This window comes from Chlorocebus sabaeus, chromosome 26 (genome assembly GCF_047675955.1).
Source record: "Chlorocebus sabaeus isolate Y175 chromosome 26, mChlSab1.0.hap1, whole genome shotgun sequence".
Taxonomy (NCBI): domain Eukaryota; kingdom Metazoa; phylum Chordata; class Mammalia; order Primates; family Cercopithecidae; genus Chlorocebus; species Chlorocebus sabaeus.
Genome location: NC_132929.1, coordinates 18,734,358 through 18,748,867, shown reverse-complemented (window position 1 = coordinate 18,748,867; position 14,510 = coordinate 18,734,358). Strand labels below are relative to the sequence as shown.

The 14,510-nt window shown below is 38.2% G+C and overlaps 1 protein-coding gene across 5 annotated transcripts in view; it reads left to right on the top strand.

Annotated features, from left to right (window-relative positions):
* The window catches only part of TTBK2 (tau tubulin kinase 2), a 180,339-nt gene that overhangs the window by 51,819 nt on the left and 114,010 nt on the right, over positions 1-14,510 (top strand). The window lies entirely within an intron of this gene.

Genomic DNA, 14,510 nt, shown 5'->3' with positions numbered 1-14,510 from the left:
CAGCTACTCTGGAGGCTGAGGTATAAGAATCGCTTGAGCCCAGTAGGCGGAGGTTGCAGTGAGCCAAGAAGGTGCCATTGCACTCTAGCCTGGGCGACAGAACCAGACCCTGTCTCAAAAAAGTATAGATTTGCAGTGCCACTGTAAGAGAAAAAAAACTTCTGTCCTTTGATTTCAAATCTGATCATTAGTCATTTCTACAGTGAAATGATGGTTCCTCAGGAACCATCAGTACTTCTAAAAAAGTTAGATTTCCATTCTAGTCTTAATAGAATTTGGTACACGTCTAGAATCCTGAAGTGAGACAGACAGATTATTTATTTATTTATTTATTTATTTATTTATTTATTTATTTATTTATGAGACAAGGTCTCACTCTGTCACCCAGGCTGGAGTGCAGTGGCCCAAACACAGCTCACTGCAGCCTCGATCTTGTGGCTCAACCAGTCCTCTGGCCTCAGCCTCCAGAGTAGCTGGGACCGCAGGTGTGTGCCACCACACTCGGCTGATTTTTTTTTTTTTTTTGTAGAGACATAGAGTCTAGCTATGTTGCCCAGGCTGATCTCAAATTCCTAGGCTCAAGCAGTCGTCTTGCCTCAGCCTCCCAGAATGTTGGAATTAAAGATGTGAACCACCACGCCCAGCCTGAGACAGGCAAATATTAAATTTTCTTTTTTCTCTAATTTTTAAAATACTTTTTTAAAAAGACAGTTTTAGGTTCACAGCAAAATTGAGAGGAAAGTATAGAGGTATACATATTGCCTGCCCTCTCACATGTATGTACTCCCTCAGTATCATCATCCCCCACAGCTGTACATTTGTTACAGTTGATGAACCTACATTGATACGTCATTATCACCGAGATCCCATAGTTTTACAATAAGATTCACTCTTATTGAACATTCTGTGGGTCTGGATGAATGTGTAATGACATATATCCACCATTATGTGTATATATGTGCTCCTCAACTTATGATGGGGTTATGTTCTGATAAACCTGTTTAAGTTGAAAAATTGTAAGTTGAACCATTGTATGTCAGGAACCATCTCTCTTTCTTTTCACTGCCCTAAAAATCCTCTGTGTACTCTCTGTTTCCCTGCCTCCTAAACTCTGGTGATGACTAATCTTTTTACTTTCTCTTTAATTTTACCTTCTCCAGATGTCGTATATTTAGAGTCATATATTTATTGGCTTCTTTCATTTAGTAATATGCACTTAAGTTTCCTCCACATCTTTTCATGGCTTGATAGGTCATTTTTTTAAACATTTAATAATATTCCATTGTCTAGAGGTACCACAGTTCATTTATCCATTCACCTAATGAGGGATATCTTGGTTGCTGTGCAGATTTTTGTGTGGGAAAAGTTTTCTACTTGTTTGGGGAAATACCAAAGAGCATTATTGCTGGATTTGATAATAAGAGCGTGTTTAGTTTTATAAGAAACTGCCAAATTTTCTTCCAAAGTGGCTGTATCATTTTGCGTTCTCATCAGCAGTGAATGAGAGTTCCTGTTGTTCCACATGCTCACCAGCATTTGGTATTGTCAGTGTTCTGGATTTTGGTCATCTAACAGGTGTGTAGTGACATCTCATTGTCATTAATTTGCGTTTCTCTAATGATGTGTGATGTGGAGCACTTTTTCATGTGCTTATTTGCCATCTGTATATCTTCTTTGGTGGGGTATCAGAAGTGTTTGACCGATTTTAAAATCAGGTTGTTTGTTTTCTTATTGTTGAGTTTTTAGAATTATTCAAATATTTGGATATCAGTCTTTTATCATATAGGTCTTTTGCAAATATTTTGAATTTTCTCTATTGATTTTCTATGTTTAATTTGATTGATTTCTGCTCTAATTTTTATTATTTCTTCTCTTCTGCTTTAATTTGCTTTCTAGTTTCCTAAAGTAAAAACTTTGGTTATTGATTTTAGATCTTTCTTTTCTACTACGTGCACTCAGTCCTATAAATTTCTCTTCAAGCACCGTTTTCAGTGCATCCCAGAAATTTTGATGTTATGTTTTATTTTTATTCAGCATGAAATATTTTAAAACTTCTTGTGATAGTTCTTCTTTGACTCATGTGTTTAGAAGTGCGTTGTATTAATCTCCATGTATTTCAGAATTTTTCCAGTTGTCTTTCTAATATTGATCTCTAGTTAAATTCCACTGTGTTCTGAGAGCAGACATTGTATGATTTCTATTACTTTGTTAGGGTATGTTTTATAGCACTCAGAATGTGATCTGTCTTGGTGAATATTCTGTATGAGCATAAGAATAATGTGTATTCTGCTGTTGTTGGCTTAAGTAGTCTGTAGATGTCAGTTATATCTAGTTAATTGATGGTATTGTTTAGTTCAGCTGTGTCTTTACTGATTTTCTGGAGGCTGGATCTGTTCATTTCTGACAGAAGAGTTTTGAAGTCTCCAGCTATAATAGTGCATTCGTCTTTCTCCTTACAATTCTATTGTTTTTTACCTCATGTAGTTTGAAGCTCTGTTGTTAGATGCATGCATGTTTCTAGATATTATTAGGCACATAGTATATGGCTTCTTAGAGAAATGACCCCTTTATCATTATGTAATACTCTTGTTATTATTACTATTAATTTTCTTGGGGATGTACTCACTAGGTTGTTCAGGCTGGTCTTGAACCCCTGACCTCAGTGATCCTCCTGCCTCATCCTCCTGAATAGCTGGGATTACAGGTGCAAGCTACTGTGCTTGGCTATGATGCCCTTCTTTATACTTGTCAATTTTTTTTACATGGAGCCTGCTCTATCAAATTAATATAGCAATATTTACTTTCTTTTGAGTATTAATAGGGTATATAATTTACATCCATTTACTTTATTTGCATTTACATACTTAAAGTGAGTTTCTTGTAGACAACATACAATTGGGTTTTGTTTTTTGATTTAGTCTGTCCAGTCTCTTTTATTTGGTACATTTAGACCATTGATGTTTGAAGTGATTGTTTGTATAGATAGATTAATATCTACCATTTTTGTTACTGTTTTCTATTTGTTGTCTTGTTCTTTGTTTCTTTTCTTTTTTGAGATGGGGTCTCACTCCGTCACCCAGGCTAGAGTACAGTGGTGTGATCATAGCTTACTGCAGCTTTGAACTCCTGGGCTCAGGTGATCCTCTTGCTTTGGCCTCCTGAGTAACTGGGACTACAGGTGTGTGCTGCCATGCCTAGCTAATTTTTAAAAATTTGGTGGATACAGAGTCTCACTATGTTGCCCAGGCTGGTCTCCAACTCCTGGCCTCAAGTGATCCTCCTGCCTCAGCCTCACAAAGTGCTGGGATTACAAGGGTGTGCGCCACTGTGCCCAGCCTGTTGTTGTTGTTGTTGTTTTGTCTTATTTTTCTGTCTTTTGTAGTTTTTGTTTTTGTTTTTAGATAGAATCTCGCTTTGTCGCCCAGGCTGGAGTGCCAGTGATGCAATCTCCGGCTCACTGCAACCTTTGCCTCCTGGGCTCAAGTGATCCCCCCACCTCAGCTTCCCAAGTAGCTGAGACTACAGACGCGCGCCACCATGCCCAGCTAGTTTTTGTATTTTTAGTAGAGGCACGGTTTCACCATGTTGGCTAGGCTGGTCTCATGTTGGCCAGGCTGGTCGAACTCCTAACCTCCATCAGTTCACCCACCTTGGCTGCCCATAGTGCTGGGATTACAGCCACCACACCTGGCCTTCTCTCCTTTCTTAACGTATCAATTATACTTCTGTTTTTAGTTTTTTTAGTGATTGCCCTAGATTTTGCAGTACAGATTTGTAACTAATCCAAGTCCACTTTCAAATAACACTATGCCACTTCAAAGGTAATGTGAAGGTATTTTCTTGTAATAAAATTATCCTAATTTCTCCCTCCTGTCCTTTATATCATTGTAGTCATCATATATATTCAGCATACATAAGCGTATATATATATTTGTTTGTGCAAAATATATACATAAGCATACATAATTCAATACATTGTTGCTATTATTATTTTGAGCAAACTGTTATCTGTTAGATCAATTAAGCATAAGAAAAATAATTTATTATGTTGCCTTCACTTTTTCCTTCTTCAGATCTGGGTTTCTACCCTATATTACTTTCCTTCTCTCCAAAGAACTTTTAACATGTCTTGCAAGAGAAGTCTACTACCAAAAAATTACCTCAATTTTTGTCTGAGAAAGTCTATTTCTCCTTTACTTTGAAGGATAATTTCGGGGGGTACAGAATCTAGGTTGGTGAGTTTTTCTCCGAACACTTTTTTTTTTTCCTTTTTTTGATACGGAGTTTTGTTCTTGTTGCCTAGGCTGGAGTCCAGTAGTGCTATCTCGGCTCACTGCAACCTCTGCCTCCTGGATTCAAGGGATTCTCCTGCCTCAGCCTCCCAAGTATTTGCGATTACAGGCATGTGCCACTACGCCTGGCTAATTTTGTATTTTTAGTGGAGACCAGCTTTTTCCATGTTGGTCAGGCTGGTTTTGAACTCCCGACTTCAGGTGATCTGCCTGCCTTGGCCTCCCAAAGTGCTGAGATTATACACATGAGCCACCACGCCCGGCCTTCTCTGAACACTTTAATATTTCACTTTGTCCTTTGCCTGTTTTAAAATAGGGTGATTTGTTTTTTATTGTTCATTTGTTTAAGTTTCTTATAAATTCTGAATGTTAGACCTTTGGAGGATACATAGTTTGCAAATAATTTCTCCCATTCTGTAGGTTTTCTGTTTACTCTGTTGGTAGTTTCTTTTGCTTTATGAAAGTTCTTTAGTTCAAATAGGTCTTACCTGTCATTTTTTGTTATCGTTGCAGTTACTTCTGGGGACTTAGCCAAAAAGCTTTTGCCAAGGCCAGTGTCAACAAAGGTATTTCCTAGGTTTTCTTGTAGGAATTTTTACTTTGAGGTCTTACATTCTTTAACACATCTTGAGTTAATTTTTGTATGTGGTGAAAGGGGTCTAATTTCAGTCTTCTGCATATGGCTAGCAAGTTATCCCAGCACCATTTATTGAATAGGGAGGCCTTTCCCTGTTTCTTGCTTTTGTTGACTTTTGTCAAAGATCAGATGGTTATAGGTGTGTGGTTTTATTTCTGGGTTCTCTAATCTATTGCATGTCTGTGTGTCTGTTTTTGAGACAGTACCATGCTGTTTTGATTACTGTTGCTTTATAGTATAGTTTGAGGTTGGGTAATGTGATGCTTTGTTCTTTTTTGCTTAAGACTACTTTGGATATTTGGGTTCTTTTTTGGTTTCATATGAATTTTAGATTTTTTTTTTTCTAATTCTCTGAAAAATGACATTGGTAGTTTGATAGGAATAGTGTTGAATCTGTAAATTGCTTTGGGTAGTATGGCCATTTTAACAATACTAATTCTTCCAATCCATGAGCATGGAATGTTTTAACATTTATTTATGTCGTCTCTGATTTCTTTCAGCAATGTTTTATAGTTCTCCTTGTAGAGATGTTTTACCTCCTTGGTTAGCTGTATTCCTAGGTTTTTCTTTTTTTTCTTTTTTTTTAATTCTTTTATGGTGGCTATTTAAATGGGCTTATGTTCTTGATTTGACTCTCAGCTAGAACATTATTAGTCTATAGAAATGCTACTGATTTTTGTACATTGGTTTTGTATACTGAAACTTCACTGAGTTTGTTTATCAGTTTTAGGGGCCTTTTGGTGGAATCTTTAGGGTTTTCTAGGTATAGAATCATGTTGTTAGTGAAGAGAGATAGTTTGACTTCTTTTCCTATTCGGATGCTTTTTATTTCTTTCTGTTGCCTGATTCCTCTTGCTGGGATTTCCAATACTATGTTGAGTAGGAGTGGTGAGAGTAGGCATCGTTGTCTTATTCCAGTTCTCATGGGAAATGATTCTAGCTTTTGCCCATTCAGTGTGATGTTGGCTGTGGGTTTGTCATAGATGGCTATTATTTTTGTTAATTTTTTTTTTTTTTTTTGGCACAACAGAGTTTTGCTCTTGTTGCTCAGGGTAGAGTGTAATGGTGTGATCTCGGATTACTGCAGCCTCTGTCTTCTGAGTTCAAGCGATTCTCCTGCTTCAGCCTCCCGAGTAGCTGGGATTACAGACATGTGCCACCATGCCTGGCTAATTTTGGATTTTTAGTAGAGACGGGGTTTCTTCATGTTGGTCAGGCTGATCTGGAACTCCCGACCTCAGGTAATCCACCCACCTCCGCCTCCCAAAGTGCTGGGATTATGGGTGTGAGCCACCATGCCTGGCCATAGATAGCTATTATTTTGAGGTATGTTCTTTTGATGCCTGTTTGAAAGGTATTTATCATATAAATAAAAGGTATTTATAGTCTGTTGAGGGTATTTATCATGAAGGGATGTTGGATTTTATTGAAAAGTTTTTTCTGCATGTAATTGATGACTATGACTATGTGGTTTTTGTTTTTAATTCTGTTTATGTGGTGAATCACATTTTTTTATTTGCATGTGTTGAACTAACTGTGCATCCCAAGAATAAAGCCTACTTGATCATGGTGAATTAACTTTTGGATGTGCTGCTGGATTTGGTTTGCTAGTATTTTGTTGAGGATTTTTGTGTCTGTGTTCATTAGGGATATTGGCCTGAAGTTGTCTCTTTTTGTTGTTTTTCTGCCAAATTTTGGTATCAGGCTAATGCAGGTTTTATAGAATGAATTAGGGAGGTGCCACTCATCCCCCCCCCCCTTTTTTTAAATAGTTTCAGTAGGATTGATACCGGTTCTTTGTGCAGCTGGTAGAATTGGACTGTGAATCTGTCTGATACAGAGCTTTTTTTTGGTTGGTAGGTTTTTCATTACTGATTCAATTTTGAATCTTGTTGGTCTGTTCAAGTTTTCACTTTCTTTCTGGTTTAATATTAGAAGTTTGTGTGTTTCCAGGAATGTATCCATTTCCTCTAGATTTTCTAGTTTGTGTGCTTAGAGGTGTTCATAATAATTTCTGAGAATCTTTTTTATTTCTATGGGATCAGTTGTCATCTTTGTCGTTTTTGATTGTGCTTATTTTGATCTTCTCTTTTTTTCCCCCTTTGGTAATGTAGCTAGTGGTCTATCAATCTTGTTTATTCTTTCAACAAATTATCTCTTTATTTCATTGATCCTTTGTATGGATTTTTGAATCTCAATTTTGTTCAATTCTTCTCTGATTTTAGTTATTTATTTTCTTTTACTAGCTTTGCGATTAGTTTGTTCTCTCTTTTTTTTTCTATTTCTTCTATGCAAGATGTTAGATTGTTAATTTGAGATCTTTCTGACTTCTTAATGAAGGCATTTAGTGCTACAAACTTTCCTCTTAACATTGCTTTAACTGCATCCCAAATATTTTGGTTAAGTTTTGTCTCTGTCTTCATTAATTTCAATGATTTTTTTTTTATTTCTGCCTTTATTTCATTGTTCACACATTAGTTACTCAGGAACAGGTTAATTTCCATGTATTTTTGTAGTTTTTATAGATCTTTTTGGTATTGATTTCTATTTTTTATTGCACTGTGGTCTGAGAGTGCTAGGTTTTGATTTTTTGAATTTATTGAGACTTGCTCTGTGACCTACCTAGCATGTGGTCAATCTTAGAATATGTTCTATGTGCAGATGAGAAGAATGTATATTCTGTGGTTATTGGGTGGAGTATTCTGTAGATGTCTATTAGGTCTAATTGGTTAAGTGTCGAGTTTAAGTTCAGAATTTCTTTGTTAGTTTTCTGCCTTGATGATTTGTCTAATGCTGTCAATGGGGTGTAGAAGTCTCCCACTATGTGGGGCTAAGTCTTTTCATAGGTCGAGAAGAACTTGTTTTATGAATTTGGATGCTTCAATGTTGGGTGCATATATATTTAGAATAGTTAAGTCTTATTGCATTGAACCTGTTATCATTATGTAATGCCCTTCTTTGTCCTTCTTGATTGTTGTTGGTTTAAATTCTGTTTTGTCTGATATAAGAATACCCAGCTTTAGGCCGAGCTCACTGGCTCATCTCTGTAATCCCAGCTCTTTGGGAGGCTGAGGTGGGTGGATCACCTGAGGTCAGGAGTTCAAGACCAGCCTGGCCAACATGATGAAACCCCATCTCTACTGAAAATACAAAAAATTAGCTGGGCATCGTGGTGCACTTGGGAGGCTGAGGCAAGAGAATCGCTTGAACCCGGGAGACAGAGGTTGCAGTAAGCCGAGATCCGCCATTACACTCCAGCCTGGGCAACAAGAATGAAACTCCATCTCAGAGAAAAAAAGAAAGAAAGAAAGAAAGAATACGCAGCTAACGTTTAATTTTTTGTGGAGATGGGGTCTCACTATTGTCTGAACTGAACTCCTGGGCTCAAGGAGTTCAGCTGGTCTTGAACTCCTGGGCTCAAGCAGTCCTCCCGCCTTGATTTCCCAAAGTGTTGGGATACAGGGATGAGCTACTGTGTCTGGCTAATTTTTGTTGTTGTTCCTCTATAGGTAAGGCTTGTTTTTCTTTTCCCTCTAGCTTCATTCAGAATTTTTTCTTTTTTTTTTTTTCAAACTGCTTTTTCAGAGTCAGAATTGTTTCTTTATCTTTGCTTTTTGATAGTTAAAAAATAGTATGTTTAGATGTAGGTTTTGGGGGTTTTTTGTTTGTATGTTTTGCATTTATGCAGAAAATGCACTTGGCATTTTCTGAATTTCTTGGATTTGTGGTTTGGTGTTTGACATTAACTTGGGGAAATTCTTAGTCATTGATTCGTATAGTTACCTGTTCCTTTCTCTCTTTCCCTTCTGGTGTTCCCTTTGTGTATGTTTGTGATACATCTCTTATAGTTGTTCATTAATCCTTTCTTCTGTTTCTTTGTTTTCTTTTTTTGTCTTTGTCCTCTTTGATTTTCTCTTTTGGAGGTTTCTGTAGATCCTCAAGCTCAGATACTTTTTTTTTTTTTCTCAGCTGTGTCCAATCTACTAATAAACCCATAAAAGGCATTCATCATGTCTGTTACAATGTTCTTGATCTTTAGTGTTTCCTTTTCGTTTGTTCTTAGGATTTTCATCTCTACTTACATTACCCACCTCTTCTTGCATGCTGTCTACCTTATCTATTAGAGCCCTCAGCATATTAATCAATGTTGTTTTAAATTCCCGATCTGATTATTTCAGCATCCCTGCCATGTTTAATTCTGATATTTGCTTTTTCTATTCAAATTGTGTTTTTTTGCCTTCTAGTGTTCCTTGTATATTTTTCTTGATGGCTAGACATAATGTACTGCATAAAAGCAACTGCTGAAAATAGACTATTAGTAATGTGGTAATAGGTAGAGAGAAGGGAAGCATTCCATAGTCCTGTTATTAGTTCTCAGTCTTTTAGTGCACCTATACTTCTGGACAGTGAACTTCATAAGTGCTTCTAGTCCCCCCACACCCCATTAGGTGAGACAGGCTGGTTAGAATGGGTTGCATGTGGGTATTTCCTCTCCCCTAGATCAATTAAGCTTCAATAAAACCTCAGGCCAGACATGGTGGCTCATGCCTGTAATCCCAGCACTTTGGGAGGCCGAGGTAGGTAGATTGCTTGAGCCCAGGAGATTGAGATCAACCTGGGCAACGTGGTGAAATCCCACCTATACAAAAAATACAAAAAATTATCTGGGCATGTTGGTGTGCACCTGTAGTCCCAGCTACTCAGGAGGCTGAGAGGTGGGAAGATCACTTGAGCCCAGAAGGTCAAGGCTGCAGTGAGCTGTGATTGTGCCACTGCACTCCAGCCTGGGCAACAGAGCAACACCCTGCCTGATAAAATAAAAAAAATTAAAATAAAAATTAATTACAAAATAAATAAATAAAACAAACTCCAGCAGGTTAGGTGTAGTTAACTTATTTCTCCTGAGGGCAGACCTTATTAGGAAGAACAGAATGCTGTGGCATGTTTTAAAAGGGTTCCTTTTCTTTTCCCCCTGCTGGAAGCATGAGGGAATTTTTCTCCTCTATATACTATGAGAAACTAGTTGAACTCCTGGAGGTAAAGCTCACAAAAGCATGACGTCTGTCTGACATTTCGGTAGATTTCGGGGAACATACCTGTAACTAGGTGCCCCTGGAGTTTTCAAGTCTTGGGCTTGTTGACACCCAGCCTCCAGCAACCTGTCAGTTGTAATTCAGGTTTTTCTACTCTGGCACTGGTTCATATGTATGGTTCTGGTCTGCTGTGTCATGACTGTCTGTGTCCACCCATCTCTCTTTCCAATTTTGAAGGCAGCAGTTTGCCCTAAGAAAAGTTGGTGATTTTTTCACTTGTTCGGCTTTGTACTTGTTGACAGAATGGCATGGCAGCTTCGATGTTCCTCACTTGTGGAGCTGGAAATGAAGTCCCTTCACCTAATTTTTTATTATGAAAAATTTAAATATGCACCAAAATAGAATTACATAATGAACAGTCATGTATCCAAAACTCAGCTCAGTCTTAATAAGTATCAGCATTTTGGCCAATATTGTTGCAAATATATCCTATTCTTTCAACATTTTTTCCCCAAATTTCTGGAGTACTTTAAAAGAAAGTATAGGTGTCATATAATTTTTTGAGTATGTCTCTCTGTCTAACAAATGGGGGCTCCTTTGTTTTTGTAATGAAAATATTCTTTATAGATAAATATACTTTGTTTTACAGATTTGTGTTCCTAGTTCCTAGTCAGAGAATCTGTGGAGATGGGGTAGGGGGTGTTTGGAGATGTATCAAAATTTGGCAGACATTACTTTGCCTGTGAGAGCTTAGCTGATGATTAATGATTTTGTGAATCCATTAACTTTTTTTTTTTTCTGAGATTTTGTGAATCCATTAGCTTTTTTTTTTTTCTGAGACAGTGTCTCACTCTGTTGCTGGAGCATGATCTTGGCTCACTGCAACCTCTGCCTCCCAGGTTCAAGTGATCCTCATGCCTCAGCCTCCCTAGTAGCTGGGACTACAGGCATGTGCCACCATGCCTGGCTAATTTTTGTATTTTTAGTAGAGAGAGAGTTTCACCATGTTGGCCAGGCTGGTCTTGAACTCGTGATATCAGGTGATCCACCTGCCTCAGCCTCCCAAAGTACTGGGATTACAGGCGTGGGCCACCGAGCCTGGCCCCATTAACTTGTGCTTACTAGAGCATAGAAAGTTTTCGCCATTTATCCATTGCCAAAAAAACAAAAACAAACAAACAAACAAAAGTGTGTGAAAGTGTTTATGTAAGAACGTATTAGAAGTAGCTGTGTTAAGCATTAGGGAAATTTGAGGGATCTGTATTTTTGAAAAGTGAAATAACAGGCTGTAGAATTTCCTCAGGTGACCAGTTTTAGGAATGGATTGGAGACTCATTGGAGAGGAAACCCATATTCTCAGTTTTTCTTTTCTTTTTTTAATGAGTGGACTTTTTCTTTTTTTTTTGAGATGGAGTCTCGCTCTGTCACCCAGGCTGGAGTGCAGCAGCCAGATCTCAGCTCACTGCAAGCTCCACCTCCCGGGTTTACGCCATTCTCCTGCCTCAGCCTCCCAAGTAGCTGGGACTACAGGCGCCCGCCACCTCGCCTGGCTAGTTTTTTGTATTTTTTAGTAGAGACAGGGTTTCACCGTGTTAGCCATGATGGTCTCGATCTCCTGACCTCGTGATCCGCCCGTCTTGGCCTCCCAAGGACTTTTTCTTTTTTTTTTTAAGACAGATTCTCATTCTGTTGCTTAGGCTGAAGTACAGTGGCATAATCATGGTTAACTGCAGTCTTGGACTCCTGGGCTCAGGCAATCCTCCTGTCTCAGCCCCTTGAGAAGCTGGGGCTTTAGGTACATGCCATTATGCCCAATTAGTTTTTTTAAAAAAAAATTGTAGATGTGGGGTTTTGCTATAATGCCCAGGCTGGTCTTAAACTCCTGGCCTCACACAGTCCTCCAGCCCTGGCCTACCAAAGTGCTGAGATTACAGGCATGAGCCACCGCACCTGGCCCTGGACTTTACTTTTTAGAACTGTTTTAGGTTTACACAAAATTGAGTAGAAAGTACAAAGTTCCTGTATACAGACTTCCCATCCAGTTTTCCTTATTATTAACATCTTGCATTCTTATGATACAAATGTTACAATTGATGAACCAATATTGATAGATTTTTTTTTTTTTTTTTCTGAGACAGAGTCTAACTCTGTTGCCCAGGCTGGAGTGCAGTGGTGTGATCTCGCCTGACTGCAACCTCCGCCTCCCAGGTTCAAGCGATTCTCCTTCCTCAGCATCCTGGATAGCTAGGATTACAGGCGTGTGCCACCACGCCCGGCTAATTTTTATATTTTTAGTAGAGACAGGGTTTTGCCATGTTGGCCAGGCTGGTCTTGAACTCCTGACTTCAGGTGATCCCCTGCCTCGGCCTCCCAAAGTGTTGGGATTACAGGCGTGAGCCGCCGCGCCCAGCCTTAGATTTTTATTAACTGAAGTCCACAGTTTACATTAGGGGATTCTTTTCTTTCTTTTGCTTTTTTCACACACACAAAAATTTTTTAAAAGTAGAGACAAGGTCTCACTATGTTGAGAACTTGAACTCCTGGCCTCAAATGATCTTTTTGCTTCAGCCTCCCAATGAGATTCCTTTCTTAATAATGCGAACACGATAGTATTGAAAACCTAACAAAATTAACGTTATTTTACAATACCATCTCAGATCTATCCAGTATTTAATTTCTCCCATGGTCTCAAAAATATCATTTTACAGGTGGCTTTGTTCAAATTAGGATTTATATACAAGGCAGGCACATTGCATTATATTTTGTTGCCATGTCACAGAGTTTGTTCTCCCTTACTTTTTTTTTTCGCTTGCCTTCCCTTTTTTTGTTGAAGGAATGAAGTTCTTAGTTTGATAAAATAGTCCAAAATCTGGATATGGCTGATTGCATCCTTGTGGTGTCTTTTAATGTGTTCTTCCATCCTTCATATTTCTTGTGAACTCTTAGTTAGATTTAGAGGATTAATGAGATTTGTGCTGTTGTTATTGTTGGGAAGACTCCATCACCTAGATTCATTGTTTTCATTAGAGATTGCAAAATGGTGGTTTTCCTAATTCTTTGATTCCTTCTAAATTCCTTAACTGGAATTATTCTACAAAGTAGAATGTTATTCCATCATTTGTTTCCCTTGAAATATAGTTAGTATAGGAAGGACAGGATAAAGGGCTTGAGTTTTCTTCCCTTTTATTTATTGATTTTCAGAATAATAAGTTGTGGTCTTATATGACCAGTGTATTTGCTTTTTTGTTTTGAGTATCATTATGAACTCATGCCTTTTTCTATATTTTATTTCAAACCATTGAAATCATTATCCTTTTGAAGCTTAAATTTCGTATCTTTGACTAGTAGAAGCCCTTTTGCATTGGCTTTGTGTTCTTCTTGTATAACTCCAATATTCTTTGATGTTGTCCTTGTTTTCTGGCACAGCAGAGTATTTCAGATGTTCCTTAAACTTTTTCTGTGCCATATTCGGAATCAGGAGCCCTGTTTCTCCTAGTAACTGTGTTTCCTTGTATTGGGAAACAGTTGAGACCACAATATGACCACTGGGTACTAATTGCTATTGGGCTAACACACTTCTCTCAATAGATTTTAATAAGGACTGTATTTTGCCTTGTTTATTATCTTGTGCACTTTTCAACTTGTTTTATGGTATTAAAAAAAAATAAATTTTCAGGAGGTTGAGGCAGGAGAATCACTTGAACCTGAGAGGCCTGAGGTTGCGGTGAGCCAAGATTGCACCATTGGACTCTGGCCTGGGTAACAGAGTGAGACTCTTATCTCAAAAATGAATAAATAAATAAATTTGTATTCTCGGTGGGGCCTGGTGGCTCACGCCTGTAATCCTAGCACTTTGGGAGGCCGAGGCAGGCGGATCAGGAGGTCAGGAGATTGAGACCATCCTGGCTAACACGGAGAAAACCCGTCTCTACTGAAAATGCAAAAAATTAGCCAGGCGTGGTGGCAGGTGCCTTTAGTCCTAGCTACTCAGGAGGCTGAGGCAGGAGAATGGCGTGAACCCAAGAGGCAGAGCTTGCAGTGAGCTGATATCACGTCACTGCACTCCAGCCTGGGAGACGGCGAGACTTCGTCTCAAAAACAAAACAAAACAAAAAGAACAGAAAAAAAAAAATTTGTATTCTCTTTTAAGTTGTGGGCCTCTTAAAAGGCGGAGATTGTGTATATTTAAACTTGACTTTTATATTATGCTTAGTGACAAAATAACAGCACAAAGAATCTTTATATTCAGTGATAGCATACATTTGTAAATTGATGTGGGAAGATAGGATAACATACCTATTCCCTTTCTGGTTAGTTACTTCATAAACTTTATTGTTGATTTTTTTCTGAGTGAGAAAAATAAATATTGAGGTTCTGGAATAATTTGCTGAAAAGTGCTGTAAATACTCGTTGATAGTCACCTTTCGATGACTAGGGCTCCGAGTCCCAAGGCCGTGTCATATAGAGAGTCAACTCTTTATTATGATGGAAGACAGTCCCCTGGATCTTCCAGAAAATTTTCATTTGGTTTAAGGATTTGAGTTTGTT